The sequence below is a fragment of the Streptopelia decaocto genome, assembly GCF_964273445.1.
Source record: "Streptopelia decaocto genome assembly, chromosome: 6".
In the NCBI taxonomy this organism is placed as follows: Eukaryota; Metazoa; Chordata; class Aves; order Columbiformes; family Columbidae; genus Streptopelia; species Streptopelia decaocto.
Window position 1 is genome coordinate 38,137,687 of NC_138660.1, and position 23,014 is coordinate 38,160,700.

The 23,014-nt window shown below is 38.9% G+C and overlaps 1 long non-coding RNA gene across 1 annotated transcript in view; it reads left to right on the top strand.

Moving 5' to 3' along the window:
* The first annotated feature begins 14,727 nt into the window (after positions 1 to 14,727).
* LOC309441267 overlaps positions 14,728 to 23,014 on the top strand; it is a 29,531-nt gene continuing 21,244 nt past the window's right edge. Inside the window, exons 1-2 of the long non-coding RNA XR_014184351.1 lie at positions 14,728 to 14,817; positions 19,951 to 20,107. This is a non-coding gene — a long non-coding RNA (uncharacterized lncRNA). The remainder of the gene's footprint in view (positions 14,818 to 19,950; positions 20,108 to 23,014) is intronic.

A 23,014-nucleotide genomic window follows, 5' to 3' on the forward strand; every position in this document is an offset into this window, starting at 1 on the left:
TTTCCTTAAGTGTCAAGTGATCTCATCTAGTGAGCCAGCTGGCCCACTTTATTTTTTTCCCAACAGGTCCCTTTGGCAAACTCAGTGCCAGTGAGGCAGCCCCAGGGGCTGGAGGAAGGTGGTGGTCTCTGTACATGGCAACTTAGCCATGGCCCGCTGATGTGATGTGTATAGGGAGCTGCAGGATTGGTACATGCACCTGTTTTGCCCTGAATGCAAATATGGTTTGGTGTTTGGTTTCAAAGAAGTCAAGTTAGTTGTATCTTCTCAACTCAGAACTGATGTGGGGAGGCAGCTCTTCTGGCTTCAGCCTTTCTACTTGCTTCACCCTATTTTCATCCCTGAATAATCAGCTTCCACTTTTCTGAAGAAACCAGCTACTTTTGTCTTCCACGTGTTGCAGGTTCCATAGTGTTTTTTGGTTTTTTGCTGGATTTTTTTTCCTTTGTTGTTATTCATATTGGTGCTGCTGGAGTTGGCTTTGTTGTTACAGCTGTTAATATTGCATGATAAAATGAATTGTTAATTGCTGAACCTCCAAAGAGCAGACAACAGGCTTCTTACTGCCTACAGTAGACGTGGGAGGCTGTCAAGGACTGTTGAGACCTGGTGTCAGATCAATCATGCACTGGAGAGCTACATCAGAAGGTAGTTTTGAGAGTGAGGAAGTGGCTCCAGTGTTAAGAATATTCCTCAAACTGATCAGTTCTTCCCTGTTGCTGAAAGGTGCTCCTTGAAGTGTCAGTCCAGCTTAGCTATAAATTACTTGCTGGATATAACTGGTACTAGCTCATGTTAGTACTGCCGGAAGCTGCTACGAATCATATTTTCTCTTGATGTAGGAAAAGTTGGAAATGTTTTTCTATCATAGGTTTGTCTCAAACTGTGTCTCACATTGTAGGAGCTATTTAGAGACACAACTTACAAAACAAACCATATCAGTACTTGAGGAAGCTGATTTCTGTTTTCTTTCCCTTCCTTATTTCAATGTGGACCAGCTGTCTCTGTGAGTGCTGCTGCTTGCCATTGTGTGACTGATGTTATTTAAGGAAAGTTGATGCAGATTTGTTGTTTTCACTTATTTTTAAGAACATGTGAGGGTATTTTGCCTCCTAGGCAACACACTTCCCACCCTCAACCCCAGCTCATTTTTAGCTCTCCCAACTGTATTAGGGAATACTATTTAGAAACACAGAAAGAAAAACTGGAGAGCAGCTTGCTGAGTAGGTCCTTTAGCTTGAGACTAGACAAATCATTCCATATGAATTTATGATGTCGTATGACAGCATGAAGAGCAAACATAATTTCACGTTGCATTATTATTTATTGGATTTACAACAAAACTGCAGTTATAGCGGAACCTTGCTCATTCGAGTGTGCTGACACATGATCAGCATGCACATGATCGCACTAACAGAGAGGGTCTCGTGGGAGATGTGGCAACCACTGTCTCCCTTGGCCACAGTCACCACAAAGAAGTCAGGTTTAAAATCTTTGATAATGTGAGGAAAACTTCTAGCAAGACCTTAACACTAGATATGAGGAGAGCAGACTTCAGGCTGCTCAGAGAAATACTTAGTAAGATTCCCTGGGAAGAAGCTTTTGAAGGTGTTAATCACTGTTGGTCCATCAATATTGGTCATTTTTTAAGTACCACCTACTAAGAGCACAGGACCAGGCCATTCCAAAATGCCACGAATCCAGCAGGCAAGGTAAAAAGCCAACTTGGTTGAGCAGGGATCTTCTTCTTGAAATACAGCAAAAAAAGAAATTACGTGGTCAGTGGAAACAAGGTCAGGCAACATGGAAGGACTACAGAGATGCTGCTTGCCATCATAGGGAGGAAATTTGTGCTGCCAAAGCTCAACTAGAATTGAAGCTGGCCAATACTGTGAAGGACAATAAAAAATGCTTTTAAAAATATATTAATGGCATGAGGCAAGCTAGAAATAACATTGGCCCGTTAATTGATGAGCGTGGTCACCTTATTAACAGGGACATAGAAAAGCTGAGATGTTTGATGCTTTCTGTGCCTCAGTCTTCAACACTGATGATGGACTTGCGCCCCCCCATAACCCTGGGCTGGAAAACCATGGTTGCAAGAACGATAAACTTCCAGTCAATCCGGAACTTGTATGGGATCTGCTACTCCAGCTAGATCCCTACGGGTCAATGGGGACTGATGGGATTCACCCAAGGGTGCTTAAAGAGCTGGCCGATGTCATAGCAAGGCCTCTCTCCATGATTTTTCAATGCTCTTGGGAATCTGGAGAGGTCCCGGAAGACCGGAAGCTGGCAAATGTTGTCCCGATCTACAAGAAGGGCTACAGGGATGACCCCGGCAACTACAGACCTGTCAGCCTCACTTCTGTGCCTGGCAAAATCATGGAGAAGATTGTTCTGGGAGCTGTTGAAAAACATCTGAATGACAACGCAGTCATTGGTCCCAGCCAGCACAGGTTCATGAGGGGAAGGTCTTGCCTGACCAACTTAATTTCATTTTACAGCATTACCCACCTAGTTGACCAAGGGAAGCCTATTGATGGGATCTTTTTGAATTTCAGTAAAGCCTTTGATACTGTCTCTCACAGTATCCTCCTGGACAACATGTCCAGCACACAGCTGGATAATCACACAATGCAGTGGGTGAGCAATTGGCTGACAGGCCGGGCTCAAAGTGTTCTAGTAAATGGGGCTATGTCGGGCTGGCAACCAGTCACCAGTGGGGTTCTGCAGGGATCCATCTTAGGGCCAGCACTCTTCAATGTCTTTATTAATGACTTGGACACAGGACTTGAGGAACTGCTTAGCAACTTTGCTGATGACACAAAATTGCGTGCAGCTGTTGACACACTTGAGGGCAGAGTGGCCCCGCAGCGGGATCTGGATAAATTTGGGAAGATACTCATTCACATGCACAGTAATGGCATGACTGTAAAGAATGAGAAATCCTTACTGGTCCATTTATTTTACTTCAAAAGGGCTGTAAGAGAAAGTGATGATATACTCTTTTGTTTCGTATTTTCACTTAGAAATCAAGACAGTAAGAAAGTATAGTGAGCTCACAGAAGGGTAAAAGAAAGGCTTTCAACACTAAAGTTATCCAATTCTCCCTTTTCTCACAACATACAGTGCTGTTGGATAGCTAAAAGAAATGCAGCGGATAGTGGGTGTGTAGGATGATTCGCATGTTTGTCTGACAGCTCACTGCCAGAAATGCAGTGCTACTGGGTGCACCCTGGTGGACCACTGCAGATACTGGTGCATCTGATGAAGGTGGGGCCGTTGGCATGTGCCGAAAGCCATGGGTGTGTGGAGACTGGGGTGGATTAACATCCAGACAGCTCAGAGCATAGCCTATGTCTACAGCTAGACCAGGTAATACTCTCCAGGCTTTTCATTCTCTGTGATTTTATTCTTGCTAAAAAATCTGCCCAATGTATGTAATGGAAAGGAAGAACATCAGTATGAAGGAAGAGTGAGTAGGCTCTGCTGGAATTGGTCCATATTTTGTAAGTTAATGATCCAATGTGATTGTAGGGAAAGTCATTTTCTTGAGAGCATATATTTAAAAAGAGATATTAACACTGTAGTGTGGTAATCAGACACAGCAATATCCATGGTAAAATGCCAATGTTCCAGAGATCTGACAAATCCAGCATTTGTTATTTACCTCTCCAAAATACTTGGCTTTGAAAAAGCAGTGCTGAGTGCCAGCAGAAGGGTGTTCATTACACATTCAACACAACATGCAGTCAGCTTCAGCATGGAGCTAACTGTAGGGAGGGTTCTTTGGCTGCGCTTATAAGGTAGAATGTATATTAATTGGCCCATAATTCAAGCTGAAATAAGGAAAGGAGAAAGATAAGATGAGCTGTCAAGGGAAGCAGCTAGATTTACTAGTGATTTTTGGGTAGTGAGTTGAGGTAAAAGAGCACTTACCCTTGAGAACTGCACAAAATCGTTTGTAAAGTCATTAGTCTTATGAATTATTTTGACTGTAATTGTTATTAATTATTTGTACTGAAGTAGCACTTGGAGAAAAGAGTTATGCTAAAAATCCCACAAAAGCAGACAATAAAAAGGCAATCTTTCCCCTGAAGAGCTCTTAATCTTAATGCCACTCTTTATTCACACTGTATTTTCTTCTCATTTTCATAACTTCATTTGGTGTTTCCATCCTCTCTTTTATTCCTGTACATGGCACCTGAACCTCTTCCTCTGAACTGTGTTGGTGTTTGGCAACTGTGAAATTCATGCATCTGCGCTCTTTAATGTCTCTGACTGTCCTTTGGTTTTCCTCTTCAAAGCACGTAGTTCTTTTTCTCACAATTAATTTTCTTCTTTTATTTTCTTGTCTCCTTTTCTGCTATTTCTTCTATTGTCTCAGTCTCCATTTTTTAACCTTTCTCAAGCTTCTTTAATCTTTTCCATGCACTCTTTTTGTCTGACATTTTCCCTCTTGGTTCTCTTTCCAGTGGGGGACATCTGGAAAGATGTAACACTTTTTTTCATTTGTCCTAGCCGCACTTTTTCTGGTGAATTGTTCTACCCCTCCTCACTTGCTATATCCAGCAAGAATTTACCGAGAAGAAAGGTTATTTTTGGGGAAAGCTTACCTTTGAATAGAGAAGATGATGCTGCACCATGACTCAGGGCTGTGCTGGGTGTCACCGGCTGCTGGAAGGTCCAGCTGGGGGGGATTCTGGTGCTGGAGGGTCTTCAGTACAAGAGTTTTATAAATAATAAGCTTACTTTGTGACCTCCCTGGTGAAGTTCCAACATTGTCTATTAGGTCATGGTGAAGAAACAGAAACTAGGCAAAAAGGACAAAGTTAACTGTTGGCTTGTCCTTCTGCTTTGATATTAATTATGGTGGTTTGCATTAGTTTATGTTTGCAATAATTACAGCTATATTGCCGAAGTAGCCTTTAAACGGGATTATTGTTGTCATAACCATTATTTTTAAAGAACTGCATTTTTCAATTAGGGGAAATATGTGAGATACATTATCTATAACAATCTCTTTTAATGATAACAACAGACATGGAAATTAGTCCAGGGTATATAATTAAATATATTTGAATAATTATAGTGTAATCAAGTCAAAATTACTGATGCCATTATTTGAGGCTAGATTATGTAGAAAACAGCACAAGAAAATACGTGCTTTGAAATCTGAAAGGCAGTAGTATTTCATAGCACATTTGCATACATTGCACCAAATAACTTTGTTCCGTGTCTGTCAGAGATTTAAAATATAAATAACAGTCACTAGGCTAGTTTTCAGAGACTTGGGTATGTTGACAGAAACTCCTCTGTGGTTGAGTTTGCTGGCATGTCTCAGATGTTTTGGTGTCATGGATTTGCAGCATAAAGGTGGATTTAATGGTGCTCAACAAGCTTGCTCAGAAATGTCTGCATTACAAATGCCTGTTTATTGGATTTTCTTGGAAATGTTTCAATTTTTGTCAGTCCCCTTCTCCCCTTTCTCATCTGATGCTACACATACTCAGAGATGTCAGTTCAAGAGACAGAGTTATTTTCTTATTGTGTGTAAAAACAAACAAACAAAATACCACACCCAAACAAACAATAAAACCAAATCAAACAAAAAATCCACAGATCCCCCCCTCTTTTCAGGCTTTGACGAAAACAACCTCTTCTGTAATTCGTTACCTTTAACAGCAAGTGCTGACTTTGAAGCAGGAAGAAGGAGAAAGAAGAGTTCAAAGCTCTGGCTGACTTCCAGCTGGTAAGTCTCAGGCACTGCCTGTGTCAAAGGAGAATGGGAAACAGAGCTGTGAACTCCAGTCTCTTTATTTGTGCAAAAAGGACGGCAAGAAAATAATTTGTGTCATCTGACTTTATTGCACAAGGTGATAAAGCTATACTTATTTTTTATTTTTGGAGGGATTTAATTCCCAAATGTAATATGAAAAGTTGACGGCCAAGCCTTTATAAGAACTTTAAATCCTTAAGCCAACTGGCAGATAATTGTGGGCTTTATATTAGTGGAGAGTAAGGCATTAGAGTTCAGCTACTTGTTAAGATTTAAAATAGCAGCAAAGAAAAGAAATCTTTAGGAAAGTTGCTCCTGAAATCGAAGTGAGCCCTGAGATTTTTCATGTAATGGGCAAAGTTGTCTCAAGCAATGAGACGGCAAATAATTTAAATGAGAGCTGGTGAGCTGGAAAAACGTTTTCAATGATGTTTCTCTTTGCCCTCTTTGGATTTCTACCCCTCTCTTATTTTCTGCAGTTTTTTTGGGTCATAAACATGTTAGGTACCACAAGAGAAAAATCTCAGTAAGTTTTGTCTAATCAGTAAGAGTATGAAGGACAATGAAAAAGGGATATTTTCTGTGTTTTTTTTCGAGGAAAAGGAAGGAGAGGTTTATGTACATTTTCCATGGTAGGTGGAAATGGCCAGAAACAACAAGTGAGCTCCATCTCACCCAGAAAACCTGGTTGGCAATAACAGTGTAGTTGTATCTGATGTCCAGCTTATGAAATTTGACACAAATTAGAACTGCAAAATGTAGGAAGAAATATGGAAGCCAGTGGCCAAGAGGCATTTTATTGCCTCACGATAAGGTCCTGCTGCATTAAAACAATTTTGAAACAAATAAGAATTTGGACTAGTAACAACAAGACTGCTGTTTTTCATCTTTATTCAGTGAGGAAAGGTAGAGAATAAGGATGATTTGGGGCTTTGATTCTTAATGGTTGGCTCTGGTCCAGAAAGCATAAGAATAATTTCTTTGGGGATGGACAAGCAGAAATTTTTGGCAGTCTTGTATAGTAACAGAAAGAGATTTTAACTGGCAGTTAAAATTACTCTGAACTACAGTTAGACATCCTACAGTGTTGCCTAATGAAATTTTCACGAGCCTTGTACAATGATCTCCACGCATGGAGAGTTCCACCGTTGTAACGCTTCGTAACCTGTAACACAGGCTCCTCACTTGCAAATCCCAAGAGTACCGAATTGAAAATGAGCAGGAAATGTTACATATTAACAAATTGCATGACCTATTTTTATAGCAATCAGAACAGTTGTCAAAAGACTAAGTGGCAAATTTTGGGAAATGGCTAAGAAACTTAATAAAGCCGAGTGGTTCATTGGTCTGGCTGAGGCAGCTAATGTTGCAGATGCATTATAGAGCTGAAGTTGATCCAAATGAGGCACTTGGCATGTGCAACTAATGGGGGTAGAAGTAAGTGGCACTTCCAAGTTTAAGAACTTGAAGTTCTTACAATATTGTATGTATTTAATCTTCCTGCTACTAATTTTAGGAATTTTTAAAATTTTGTTCATTGCAGTTAAAATAATTCACTAAAGAACTCACCAGTGAATCTACATTGGGCTATATAGCCTTGCATCATGGTTTTCTTTAGACTATCTGAACTAGTGTATATTTAGATAATGCCTTTGAAGAGCAAGAGGAAAATAAGAAAATGGGAGAAAATATTTGATATTTTTGTTTAGCTTTTAATCACTTGTATTAGAAAAGATTCTGAAGTCTCCATTCAGATTGAGTATAACAGGTATTACCATGTAATAGAACAAAGCCTTTTTCTGAGATCCAAGAAGGTGATCTTAGTGAGTTACTGAAGATCAGAGTGGGACTGGAGCGAGGCGCAGGATCTTGTAACAAACTTAGAATTCAGTTAGGGTTATTATAAACAGAGTTTCTCAAGTGGGAAACAAATACCTGGTGTGCTGGGACCGTACCACTGGAAACTGAAATTGCAAATAGCATTTGCTGAAGCACAGGATAATTTTCTGCAATCATCTTAACTAAATTAGCAAGGTTGATTTCTTCTTATGCAGTTTAATATCCCTCTTTCCCAGACCTGAAGTGCAAGCCCTCCAAAGTGTTGCACCAAAAGTACATTTGTTGAATTCAGTGGAAAAAATAATATGAACTAATGTAAGAAAACATAAGCAGGCTAGACTATAAAAAGGCAATATGAGCAAACATTTGTGTTTATGGTGAAATTCAGGCAAAGCTCTGCACAGCTTCCAGTGTCAATGCCACCAACTTTTCAGTGCCATGGTAGGCTCGAAATGACCAGGAGTAAAGTGTTCATTCCCTGATCAACTGGAATGGGTTAAGCCCATGTGGCACTCTGTGCTGCTGATATAATTTAACTCAGCATCTTGATGATACATCTTCATGGGACTGGGCTTCTGCTGCTTAAAAAGATATTTCTCTGATAAAGAAGTATTTCTTGTGTGAAAAGTTGAGAAAGGATGAAACTCCATTGTACTCATGGCTTTTCCTTAACTGCTGCTAATCCCAGGCTGTTCAGCCATCACCAAAGTATTTTTCTTCTAAGGGAGAGTTGCTGTTGACTATTTTGATTGTGTCTTCCGATTTGCATGGGGTTAGAGACAGCTGAATAAGATTTCAAAGTTGTTTTTGTTTTGCAGAGTTCAAGTTGATCAAATTAGATTTTTTTTTGAAACAGCATTTCCCTGGGAATGGGAAATGTTAGAAAAGAAAGGAATTCTGTTTCAAAGAAAGTTTGTTATTGCTTTACTTGACCCTAACTTTCAGTGAAGGAAAACAGCACCCAAAATAATGCTTTAATAAGCACTCAATTTTTTTCTTTTTTGAGATTTGCTCTTCCCCCATTATTCATTGAAAATGCATGGATCATTTTTATGAAATAAAATGTTAAGTGTTGGGTTATCCTGAGAGCATTATGTCACTGTCATAGATGTAGAATTCTATGGAGAATAACGTTTAACCATCTCATATGCAGTGTTCTGCCAAATAGTCCTCAAGACCTTCTCCCTCCTCATCCTGTAGCAGCCACTGGTGGGTGTTCATGAAGTGAACTAATTCAGCATTTACTGTTTCCTATTAAAAATGTGGTTTTCTTGCTTAGAGTGGATTATGCAAATGAGACATCATTATTCCTTCCTGGGAAGAAAGCAAAACAGAAAAATAATGAAACGGACTGAAGAACTTGCTTTTCACAACATGTGTGTGATTGCCCAAGTCAGAAATATAATTGACAGAACAATTATACTTTCATTTCCTTGAGCCACTCTTCCATGCCATTTCAAATCTAACTTTGGCAGGTCAAAATAAATAACTGTGTGAGCCTCTGTACTGCAATCAGGAGTCTGGCACAACCCTCTACTAAGAAGTCACTTTGTAGAGGGGTTTCTTCTCCACTGCATTTGACAATAATGTGAATGAGAGCTATGACTCCCTGTTGGCTTACAGTAGTAAGCCACTTATTTTTTCAGGAAGCCTCCTGTCAACTAAAGATTAAAAAAAAAAATACAAATAGCATATAATAATCTTTATGTAAGAGAACTTGTTTCTTCCAGCAGCTAATCATGTGTCAAATATGAGACATTTTTAAAGCAATGCCTAAATAATAAATGAATCTTTTTAGGATAACGCTAGGTTGTTTTTATTCATTTTAAGAAAATTTCTACTGCTACAAAATGCCTACTTTGTATTGACAGCTGCAAAATAACCGAATGTCAGGTTTGAATCTTGCAATTTTGTCTTACATAAATTTTCGTGTCCCCATGTGCGCTAACTGATGGCAGTGGGTCATGCACACACACAAATTAATCTGGGTCAGACTATTAAATTACTGAAATCCAAATTCCACTTTCCACTAGAGCTGAACATGTCTCAGACGTTTGAAGAATACAAAATCCAATCAGTGCAGGTGAGTTGTGCTATTATACGTATTAACATCTGTAACAGGAACTGTGGAGTTCTTCCCTCTTTGGGAATTCTTTCTCCCTTAGGGACAGTCAGTCTTCCGCCTTCCTTTCCGCACACAGCAGACCAGTGTTAGTACAGCTAATTTCTAAGCGAGTCAATGGCCTCCTTGCAAAAGATACTGAGGTGCATCGGTACCATTATGAGAAAAATACAGATCCATGGTATGCTGAAATGACTTGGAGACATAGAACAAGCTTTCTGCTACCATAACTTGGACGACTTTAGCAGTGCTACAATTACAACAGCAAGATATTGACTGCAGGAAAGTAAATAAATGTTGTTTCTGTTTAGACTGAACCAAAGCCTGCTGAGCTATACACAACATCAGTGAAATGCAGATGTTTGTTTTGCTCATCAAAAATGTTTAGTTCAGAAATAAACTTATTCGCTTTTTTCTCTTGTGACAGATGATACAGAAAAGATATCATTATTTTACATAAAATTAAATGAAGCAGCAACTACAAATGACCTTTTTACTCTCTCATTTGCTCACATTATCTTTATATATGTGACTTAATATATCTTTACAAACTCCTCTCTGCATTTACTTAAAATATGAGTATATATGCAGACTTCTGTAGTAGCTATACTGTCATTTAAAAAATGATACAGTATTGTGCTTTTCCTCAAAAAAATTGTCTAAATAATAAGGCAAAGTACTGAAGCCATATCCTGAAGCTGTGAAACTTTTAGTGATGATTAACCAATCATAGTTGCCATGCAGGCAAAGACAGATTCAAAATTCATTCCTGTCAATAGGTTTTGATTTATTCCCTACGTAACATATTCAATGTGCTTCACTAACATTTGTGGTGCTTCTTATCCCTTAGGTACTAATGCCTGTTTGTAACAGATCCCAAGTTTTGAAGGTATGTTTTTCAAATTCCCATCTATTACAACAAATCACTTGCCATATGGGGTTGACTCTGCTGTACACAGAAAACAAATTCCGTGGTGGAATAAATAACTTACGTTCAGACTTACTAGAAAGTGTCTTAATACCTGTTATTTGCATTGTCTGAGGAAGGAACAAGCAAAGCAGCAATAAGCGAACGTATTAACAGACTGAACTGTCCTTCTGTGGCTGTGCCCTCCTTGAGCATCACCTGGAGGCACCTAACCCCTTTCTACTGTTTCACCCGGCCAGGCTCTAGCACTTCCCAAATTCGGGATAGCAAAGCTGTTAGGCAGGTCAGGTAAGATTCTCACCAAGGGTCCAGAGTTTGAGGCTAATGCTTTCTTCTTTACCAGGCCCCTTCTGCCAGGGATGAGCATGCCCATGGTGAAGCACAGACATCTCCCAGCCAGCTGCTGGCTAAGCTATTGGGTCTATTTGGCCATCTAAAGCTTTTTTTTCCTCTTTTTTTTTTTTCTCTTTTTTTTTAGCTCAATCACAGCTTTTCTTCAGCTCAGAAGAGTAGCAGTGTAAAGAGAGGCATTTTGTATATACTTAAGTATCTAAAATGTCAAACAGAACTTTAAATAATGCCCATAGTGAAGCGTGTGGTTTCTAAATACAGATGGTGTATTTTATACATTAGGGACCTATGGTATCAAAAGGCCAACTAGCTTTTTGTAGAGTATATTTTGAGTCTTGGTGTGCCTGCTGGATAGTGCATTCCCCAGAGTCTTACTGTAGGAACAGCAGGAGAATTTTATTATGAAAGTAAGGACTAGACGGCTCATTACCTTTGTAGTGCATCATTCCCCATAGGATCAACTAATTGTTTGCTGAATGATTTCAGTAGTTTTGCTCCAACACCCTTGCCTGGGAAGAAGCACTCTCTCTGGATTGATGATTAATTGCATGAATAGGGTAACTTTTTTCATTATATTTGTTGATTTTTTTTTTTTTTTTTTTAAGTAGATTGTTACAGATTATACTCATGTAAGTGGCATGTGGTGAATTTAACTCCTATTACTTTTATCCATTTTCATGCCCCCTAGGCTTTCTGTAACTGCTTCCTCTTGGAGGCTGATTCTGTTTTAAAATCCATGTAATTCCATTGACAGTGCTTTCATGCCAGACAAAGAGAAGTCACTTTTCTGGAGTCTGTGAAACTATGCTGACATGGCATCTGACTAGATTGACTTGATAACAACTCATGAACATGGCGTTTATTGTAAGAGCATATCAGAGACTTGAGAACAGAAGAAAAAGCAGAAATACTGGCTCCTTTCCAGACAGGCTGAGGAGGTGCCCATGACTCACATGGTAAGATGATGACCAGGCAGCAATGACACAGTTTCTGTATGCAACTTCAGAAGAACAGAAACAAAAGGAAAATCAAAAGTGGAGTTGAGCAGAGTTTCTTGTCCTGATCACCTGGATTCCGCTGTTGGAGCAGCCTTACCATTGCTCTAAAAGGCAAACCTCCATGTCATGGACCCTGCAGGGCTGTGAGGACAAAGTGTGGTTACCAGGTTATCACAGAAATCCCAGGGAGGTCCCTGTTGTCTCAACCTCATCCTTATGTCAGCCGCAGAGGTGATAACTGTGGTAAAGCTTAATATACTGTTTATGTGTTACTGATGATCTTCCTATGCTCATTCCATCTATAGATGAATTTATCATTTAGGGTTGTTTTTCTAAGCCTAACACAATCCCAGTTCAGGGAGAATTTGTCCCAGTTTCTCTGTATCTAAAACCTTAGGCTGTAACTTTTTGAAAACAAAGGATTCTGAGATGACATCATGCTGGCAAAATAAGTTGTCTTAATTGAAATGTTTTCTAGCTGGAATCTTTTCAGGTGAGGAATGTAATGATATATTTATACTTTGTCCATGAAAGACTGAATAGCATAGCAATAGTAGGCTATCTCTTGGGGCTGTCCAAGGACTAAGCTGTGCAAAATTACCTACAATCAGTAACTCACGGGTTGCCTAGTTCACACAAACTCATACAAAGACATCTATAACCCAGCCTAATAAAAGCAGGATCTTTTATTAACTGTGTATGTGTGGTGAGAAAAAGATTGCTTAAAAAGTGTATAGAAAATAAATAGTTTAGATATAAAGGACAAGGTTCCATTGTGCCCTGCTCTGGCTACATGGATTGCGGTAAAGGTGATTTCTGCCTGTAAACCATCACACACTTGCAGAATAAAATGTCTGGAGGTGTTTTGAATGCCTCCTTGACTGGAGATCTTATGTGGGCAGGTGAGATGGCAGACACCAGGAAGGCTGGCAAGTTGAAGAGCATGGCCACCAGGTCCTTATGACACTGCATGTGGTGAGAAGTGCTCATGGCTCTTAGTTAATTGTGTAGCAATGGTTTTGAGCTTGCTCCTTCTGGTCTTTCAAACAAGACTGCCTTGAGGAGGGTGGCTTGGAAAAGCTGTATCCTCTACTCCCATTAATACCCTTCTATTCTGTACTGCTTGCAGGGACAGAATTTTGGCTGTGATCCTTCAAATCTAGTTTTCTAACTGAATCCAAGAAATCTCTGGCGGCAAACTAAGAAAATTGTAAAAGATATGAGTTTTGGACGGATAGCTCTCTCCTGTCCCTGTCAAATGTTTTCAAGGTCAAACAGTTTGACGTTTGTCTTATGAGCAATGACTAGGAGCAGGAAACTTTCTTTATAGGAATATGTTCTACTATTTCTGTGATTGATTTGATATATTTCAGACAGTTTTAATTCACTTTAAAATAATGCTGCTGAGTTGTTTTCGGCCTTTACCTGTCAAGTCATGGATTTCCTTCTTGCTTTGTCTATAGGTTGTAGTGGCACAATCATAGAAAGGGTCCAAAAAGCCTATCCCTACTATGTCTGTTCCCTGCAAAAAGAAAATCAGCTTCAATCTTTGAAACACTGATGTATTCCCTTAACTGTGTGCACTCAAATTGTTCCACTGACTTCATTGAGAACACTCAATGTTTAAGCGTATGCTTAACTACTTTACTGAATCGGGGTCTATATGCATAAAATAAAGTATATCTGTAAGTGTCTGTGTATTCAAGGCCGTGACGGAAACCATAGTAAAACACAGCGTTGCATTTTACACTCATTAACTGAACAAAAATCTCATTGAAGTCGGTAGTCGTTCTGCTGAGTAAGGCCAAGAGGCATCTGGCCCATACAGCTCGCATCCCAGCTGTGACTCTTCATGTACAAGAGTTAGAATACAGCACTGATGCACCAGGCTGCAAGTGAGGAAGGAGAGCTCTCATCACACTGCTGCAAAAATCCCACAGCAGTTTGTCATGTCTGTGAGAAGTTCTAAACCCAGGCTTTAGATTGGAACACAATACTCTATTTATTCAACAGTGCAAAGAAAGCAATTCAGTTCATGGGTTAGTATGAACTTCTAACACCGAGAGAGCACAACATTGTTTCATTGTACAGAATGGGTGTTTTGCTGAGGGACAGCAGAACTGTGACAAAATACATCTAACTTAGGTACCAGTTAAAAAACCCACCAAACATATAAATCAACGTGGGACAATATAAAATCACACCTAGCAAACAAGGTTGTATTATAATCATTTGACTCACTAACAGACACTTAAGGAATGCTCGTGGAGGGAAGAGCTCCGGATGTCATTTTTATATGTTTCTCCAGGTCCCCTTAATATGGAAAATCAGTCAAATATGCCTATATCAATCCCCCAAATCTGTCTTCTTCGTGTACTGAAAGGCACAAAGCTTTTTTTCCCCTTTTCCTTCCTAGTGGGAGAGGAAGCTGAAGGGCTGATCTTTTAATTGGAGCTGGATGAAGAAATGCTTAGTAAGTTTATTTCATATAAAGAAGAGTCCAAATGGCTTCGATTCATAGGTGGCACCTTTTTTTGCCTGGTGGTTAACTCATACCCCACGGTGTGATATCTTGCGCAAAGTGAGGAGCAGATCTCTCTCTGATTTGGGGATCAGAGTTACCTGGAGATGATGTAGATGGTTCCGAAATACTCAGAGAAGGATGTCTCTCTCTTTTTTTTTTTTTTTTTTCCTGTTAAAGCTGTGCTGTGAGAAAACTCTCCCTTGGGCTACTGGTCTTTCTTCAGGATGAAGTTTGCTGATGGCAGTCCTAAAGGGATGGTGGTGACTCCTCCAGGTGAGCAACAGGACCTGAATTCTTCAGGTGGTTAAGGGAGGGTGGTGTCTTATAATTATCTAATTTGAATGGGCCTCTATTTAGTCTACTGACTTTTGAGACTTGATGTTTAGGTTTCAGTTTCTCTCCAAGTTTTGTAAAGTGATCTAAGTATGGTGTGTAGTTTACATCAGAAGGTAGGAAGGCAAGGAATTGGATATTGCAATGACAAAAGTATGTCCCCCTTCTGGATCTTGCTCTGCTTCACAAAGACACACGAACAGATTTTCCTCAAGAGAAGGTGTGTTTGTGTCTCAGGGTGGGAGGACACCGGGGTGTCGTACACAGAGGCACTGGGCATTACCTATAATGCCGTTCTTCCAGAGTTTGGAAGATCTACTGTGGTGTGGTCTGGACTGAGCAATTGCCAACCCAGAAAAAAGTTTCCTTAACCTAGGGTCTTTATTTTGTTGTCTAGTTCTTGAAGTTTTTCCCTAAGTTTGTAAGTGCTAAGCACACCCTGTTTGGAGCAAGGTGGCAGCTCCACCTATTCAGGATAAACATGCAAACTCTCAGCTCAAGACAGGTTTATCTAAGGATGTTACGTGTGACAGTAGCAGTTTGGAACCACTTCCAACCTTAAAACAAAACAAAACCCCAAACAAACGAAAACCCAATCAAAACCCCTGTTATAGTCTAACATAGAAAAAGTCTAGCAGTCGTGACCCTCAGCTGAATTACTTTCTGTTCTCTGGTCTTAAGAAACAGATTTCTCAGTTTGACTTGAGGTTGGAAAGCTTGCTGTCTGCTGGGAGCAGGAACTTCACAATATCTCAGTGCTTTCCCTTCCCCAGCCTGCAGGAAGGAGAGGTGGTGGTTCAGCCAGTAAAAGGTGTGGATGTTTTGGAGGGCTTGCAGTGCTTGTGTTCAGCTTGGACACTGGGAGGGAGAGGTAAAGCGTGTCAGGAGCAAAACCACTATCTGCAGTATTAGGCTGAGAAAAGATCTAGGTGTTAGGCATAACCTAGAGAAAAAATGAGATAAGCACAAAGTTTGGAAGGAATAGAGAGGATAGGAGTTATCCATCAGGTAGCTTATGCAAGGAGAAAATTGATGCAGCTGGAGGTTGGTGGAGAAAGAAATAAGGTGAGAGAAGACATAAAGTGAAGTGGAATATAAAGGAGATTATTGCTGGGAGTTAGTTGACCAGGAGATAGCAACACAGAGGAAAGGCAATAGGAAATAAGAAGAATCCTCCAGGACACCAGCGAGAAGGATATGGCATAGAATTAGAGTTAGCAGGAAGTAATGACAGAGCTTGTTTGTTTGTTTTGTTTGTCTTCCCTTCCATTGGAATCGTATTTCTCTTTCTTCATGTTTTAAATTTCTGTGGCAAGCAGCAGTAAAATGACAAAACTTGCGGTCTTGGCTTCTTTACTGCTGATGTGGTTATTTAATGTGCAATTTGTTGTGCAGTTATTATTAAAAAATAGTTGCAAGATGGAATGAATACCGGTTTTATGGTAACCACAATGAAAACAAACTGGAACATAGTTTTAGGAAAATCAGATAAGGTTTCAAAAGAGCAAGATGTTTCTGTGTTTAGGCAATTTGGTTTGTTTTACATAAGGATCTTCTTTCTGAGGACACCCCCCACCACACACCTCTAATCTTTTGAAAGCAAGATGAGTAACTGGTTTTCTCACAAAGAAGCATTCTGCAGCTTTCCATAGATGCAAGTATGCTTCTAGAAAGCTTTGAGTTTCTAAGAGGTAAATTGATGAAATTTATCTTAAATGCCCCTTTCTGCATGTTAGAAAATGGATCCCCTGGTTTTGGTATGTCACACAGAATGGTATGAGCCCTGACCTTTTAATGACTTTTTTCAATGCAGTTGAATAATTTCTGATCAGGGTTTATTTACTTCTATAGTGTCTTGCTTAATTTATTTTGTGATTTTTTTCTTTTTTAAGTCACAGTTTTTAATTTCAGTTTTTTAAATGCCTCAGCAGTAACTTCTGTTATCCTTGACATTTTTGCGTAACTATAATATGAACTGCTGCAGTGGGAAACATAATCCTCTAATCTGGCTAGCTCAGATGCATTGTTCATATAGAGACATTTTCTAATTCAGTGTATTTATTAACAGCTCTGAGCACTCTGTTCACTCTGGCTTCTGCACTGGGAACAGTTTTATTAATGGAAACTGTAGTCAGACAGTGGGTTTATGCTTATGACTTATTCCACTAACTGGAATAACAGTGCTGGTTCATATGGTTGCAGAATGCAAAGCTCTACCCTTTGGTTCAAGAAGTTATAAGATATACATGCATATACACATATATGTGTGTATGTATATATGTATATACACTCAGATTGCCAATCAATCAACGTTTATTGAAAGGGCAGATCTGAATATTAATCTAAACTTTCTAAAGTTTTCTGGGGAAGCCTCATAATCGTTTGTGATATCACTTCAAGGAAAGCTATTTTGGCAGCTTCAGGTTTTCAGACAAGCATTCAGTTTTCTTCAGAAACAGATTTTTCTGTGATATCTCTTCAGAACCTCTGTTTTTGGAAATCAAACACTTCTGACTAGTTTTAGTATTTAATGACTTTATTTCTTATCTATTATCCCTAAAACTTATGCTGAGTTGCTGTCCCTGAGTATCTTAAGTATGAGCCTCTTCAGGTCTAGTGTACACAGACGTGTGGACTGTGAGATCTGTTGCTGTTTTGGTAGGCTGTTTGTTTCCATAGTATCTTCTTTTCAAAAGCATAATAATTTTGTGCCTTTCCTGTCACTTCATATAAAGCTGCCTGCAGGATGTACTTCTGCAAACCGTGCCTGAGTTATTGGTCCATTAACGAATAGTTTGCTAATGGCTGCTGTTGAAGTCAGAAATCTGGTCTGGATGAATTTGCAGTAAAACTGATCTCCCACTTAGGCTTTCATTTGGATGCTGAGAAGGACACATAGCAGAGTGAATATATAGTATGTAGAAATACTCTTAGAGACTTAAATAATATCTGGATATGCAGATACTGTTAGTAAAGTCAAAGCAAATTGCTTCTTAAGTATGTCTAAAATCCCAAGACAGGGCAGAAGATCATTAGTGGTATGATTTAATTTAGTCATACAGTCAAACTAGAGGTTAATGGCAAATACCACCATGATCTTTAGACAGGAGACTGAACCGTCAATATAGGGAATACAATAGTGTTTCTCCATGAAACTTACATTTATCTTACAATGTCTATTCTATGCTGGAAGCATCCTAGAAAAGTACCTTTATTTCTGTAGGAGCAAAACTTCTTTCGCTTTCTACTCCCCATCAAAAACCCCAAAGAAAAAAGGTTTTATGGACAGCTTCCCAGAATGAAGCCGGGGATGAAAACATCTCTCAAGCTGCAAAGCAAGAAAAAAGGTCCTCAGCACTAATGGTATTTTCTATTACCAAATGCTCTGAGACCTAAATATAAAAAACAAGAGCAAATATTATTTGTATTTATCTATCTGTATGTGCTATATTATAAACACATGCTCAAAGGTTTAATGTTGTTTTGGATAAATACTCATTAATTACTATGATTCATTGTATAAAATAATATAAGCTGATTGGGAAAAAAGTAAGTTTATAACACGCAATTGTTTTGAAGATTGGAAAATTATTTTTCTCAAAACTTGGCACATTTATTAGGAAGCCCCTTGATGTTTTAACATCAACCTCTTGGAGAAACAAATCAGTGCTAGTTGGTTTCATCCTTTATTGACAATGGCATTTTGGATTTGGCAGTGTATGGAAAACTGTTTTGGCTGAAGGTGTTGGCACAGCCACTGGATGATGCTATTGCTGTAAAGAGAAAATAATTTCATTAGGCGGCTACTGAGGCTTGTACTAAAATCACAGAAGAAGTATCTGTGCATGATGCAACATGCTAAAAAACCCAAGGAAACAACTGCAAAAATGTATATTTTGGGCATCTCAGAAGTAAAGGGAGTCTTCATTAATGGTGATTCCATTGTACTGTTACTGGGTGCTCTTATTCCCCAGTGACTTCACGACACCCATCTTGCATCCATGAATCTGTATCAGTTTCAAATTATTCTTTGTTGCTGCCACGCCGCTGGAACCTTCTCTCTTCAACTCATGATTTCCCCTTATTTTTTTTCCCAGTTTACATACTTTTCTGTATCTTTGTGCTATTCTTTCCATATGCTAAGGACTGGAATGACTATCTTGCAAGGATGTATTTGTTCCTATGTCCATCATCTTCCCTACTTAAATTTTCTTGAAAAGCTGTGTATCAATGTTTCTAAAAAAACATTGTTTGAAAAAGGATCCTGTGACATCTGTAAGAACTAGAAATATATGTGACTCTGCAGGTCTACCTCTTCAGTTTACTAATATATTGCTGAGGGTAACTTTGTACAAAATGAAAAGCCAAAAGCTACTTAAGAATACAAAAACAGAATTAGGTAAATATGTTAGCATTCAGATATTTCCTTTTACAGCAGATTAACACTTTATATGTCCATAGTCTGAAATTCAGTGGGCCTGAGTACTCAGCGCTTGTCCAATGTATTTATCATTTCTGTTCTCACTGAGCCTTTCTAGGCAGTCATTGAGCCCACTGCAATAATTTGCTGCAAATAGCCTTTGTTCAAATGTGGAAATCGCTCACAAGAATGATGGATTCATATAGTGATAGCTCTTACAGGATCGGATCTAATAAAAGTTTACCTGATACAGTTTCTTATGTAAATGAGTTTTCCAGACCATTTCTCTCTTTCTGGTTGCACTGTTATCTATGCTCCCACCATACTCCAAAGAAATTAATTATTCTTCCATTTCTTTACTTTAAACAAAATGTTTGCTGAACCTGATTGATATGGCAATGTCTCTTTTTGCGGGGCAAAGAGAATTGTGCAAGAGTAATTCAGTCTATTGAGTTATTCACAGCCATTGTGTTTGACTGCACCTTATTGACATTGTATTTTCTGAAAAATATTGGAAATCATTTTCACTGATGGGTAACAATGAGACAATCGCACGAGAAGCAGTGGATTCAGTAAGCTCAATGCAAATTATTGTAAAAACCTTTAAAAGTATCTTTGTCCATAAACATCAGTTCTTTTTTTGTCTCCTCAAGGTTACTTTGAAAGCAAATATTTGGAGTCTGCCATACACTTCTGAGTATTCTGAGAGCGAGTGAAGAAAGAAAACAAAAATATTTACAGTAAGAGGCAAGCAATCACTGGGAAGGAGGACAAAAGCTGGAGAGGTGCAGTCACTTGTGTGGATTTCAGGTAAGTTTGGGCAAGGTTTTAAAGTCTGCTCCTGTAAAATGGGAACTTCAGGTCTTAGAGACCCTGTTAGGCCTTTTAGATAAAAGCGGAAACAAAAATGTTGCCAATTTCTTCCTCTTCCACCCTGATAAGGCACAAAAGCAAACATTTCATGCCAGTCAGCAACAATTACTGTCATGAAATTAAGATGCAAATGTGCAAGTGAGCTCACTGGCTGCTCCAACCATCCTGTGGATGTTTTACTTTTGGCTAATGCTAACGTGGGCACTGTTAGAAGTTGATTCCATCAGTGTCATATTGAGGTCTACTTGTTACAGTGTCAATGTCATAAGGTTGTACCCATCTTTCCTTCCTAAATCCCCCTTCTGTGTGAATGAATGCTTCTGATTTATTTTGGCTAAAGTTTGCCTGTATGGTCTCAGTCCATGAGCAACTCACATTCCTCTGCTCTTCAACAGTTTGGTTCATTCAGGGCATAAAATCTGAATAAGTGTCAGTTATTTTTTTTTGAATTAGTATAGCATAAATTGCTTAGAAATATGCTAGCTATTAATTTTCAGTGCTAGTTAATTGTACCTTGGTCTGTATTTTACTACTGATTCATAAAGTTAATGGAGTACATTCTTATCATGGTTTGACAGCATATGAAGACTGAGCACTAAATGTAAACTACGGTTTTAGAGTGAAGTTCCTTGATAACAGAATGGGTTTTACTTTGGTAAAGAGAATATCCCTAAGGAAGCCAATAAAGGAGGAAATTGTTAGGAGAGAAATACTGTTGTTCATTTTTGCCCACTGTCTACCAGAGAAATCTTTGTGGTTGTGACTGTTGTAGTATATTCATGTGCAAGGTATTTCATGGCGTGAAATCTTTATTTCCTTCTGATTACCATTTCTCCTCTCTTTATAGCCTTAAAAAAAAAGTCAAAACTGATGAGAATCAAACTACTGAATATAGGAAAACACTGCCTTTCTACCAATTTCCTGATAAATGAGATACTGTACTCTTGAGTCTTTATTTTTCAGACAAAGGCTGTGAGAACAGCAAGTGGCACAACGTGAATCTATTCTTGTGTCAATTACTTTACTGAAAATGGAAAATAGTAGTACTGCAGCCCATGAGTACCCTTGAAATGGTTGAGAGCCACAAATGTATGAGCTGCCCTGCTCAGCACAGCTGGTTTAAGTGCGCACAACATCTCCCGAAAACTGCTCTGCCGAGCTCGGTAATTTTCTTCCCACTGTGAGGGGATGTTATAGAGGGTTGTTTATTATAAACTTTAATAGAATCGAAAGCCGAAGTACATAGACACCTCGTACTGGAGATGGCCTCATGATGAAAACGCACAGTACGCCTTGTTCTTGGGATATCTGAATATAGGCTTTTACATTCAGTGAAGAGTATAACAAGGCTGAACCGTAAGAAATACCATAGCTCTCCAGGCAGAAAAAATATACAAAATACATAAAAAGCAGGCAGTTTAACTCACCATTCTGACTTCAGGCCTACTGCTATTCCTTTGCAACAGCAGGTTGCATAAGAATAACTGAAATTAACCTGCAAGTAAGCAATTTTTCGTAGCTCATGTTTAAAAATGACACCGGTATCAACAGGCAGATGTGAAGCACAGCTACTGCTGCATGTCTGTGATCTTATGATTGTGTTGCATGACTATATAATTGTCTGTGGTTGGAGTTGATTTTTGTTGTCCTCTCGCTTAACAAAAACTGCAAACACAACACAAAGTTTACTAAGCTTGTTGGCAATCTTGTCCTTTTGCACAATCTGATCTTTCTCTTTGTAGTCTTCTGAAATCGGGTGTGATGGGTATGAACTCTTGCTGGCCTTTCAGAAATAAATCCTGTCTCAGTGACAAAATAATGTTGATTCTCCTGGTTAGATGCTGAAATTGAGTCACATAGTAAGCAAATCAGCTGAATTAACACCTGGGCTACTGGTGTCTAGAACTTACAGTTTCATTGAAGGAATCGTTTCCTAAGGATCACTAAAAATTCTGACAATGTTCCTGGCTTAATAAAATGTAGGAGGGCAGATAGATTCTGTTCTCAAAAATTTCCCAGCACAGGTTCAAACCCCACACCTGAGTTCAAATTAAGTCCACGGGTGTTTCCAGTGTCTTAGGTACTTAAATTCTGAAATCATAGATCCATTAAAGACAATTTTTGGAATTGCCCTCCCTGGAACAAAAATCTTCTCATCTTTCAAAGCTCAACCACCTTTGGCCTCAGCTTGACTCTTTTCTTCAAAGCTTTTTCTGCCTGCTGCACAAGATGATAAGCTGTAAAAAGAAAATGCATAAGGAGAGCCTACAATAGACAAAGCATAGTTACACAGCGGTTGAGGTTGAAAGATATGTTCAGTCTTTTAATCCATCTGCTTTCAGCATGGTGAAAGACTATCCTCCACAATAATCTCTTAAGTGCTTTATCTAATGCTGACATTCAGTGTTCTTTGGTACAAACTGTGCTAATATCTTGACTAAGCTGATAGTTGGCAAGTTTTTATGCATGCCAGTTCTCTATTGTATATAGTGTGTGTGGGAGGGTGTACCTGCATCAAAATTGCTTATTCACAGAAGAAATATTCAACCAGTTCGAAAAGTTCCTAGTCTCAAATAAAAAAAAACAAAAACAGCAACAAAACCGAGTCAACGTTTTGAACTAAACCCAAGTGTCATGTAAGAGTTTTGCTGAATATCACACACATACACCTGCCATGTCCTGAAGCAATGCAGAAATGCAATTAGAGAATTGTATACAGCCTTCTGGTGATGAAGAATTGATTTTTTCAGTATATGATTTCTGATTAGAGAGTTCTTACGAGGACTATTTATGGCAAAGAGGAATTTTATAAATGAGAACTTTTTTCCTTTCTCTAATAGGGCA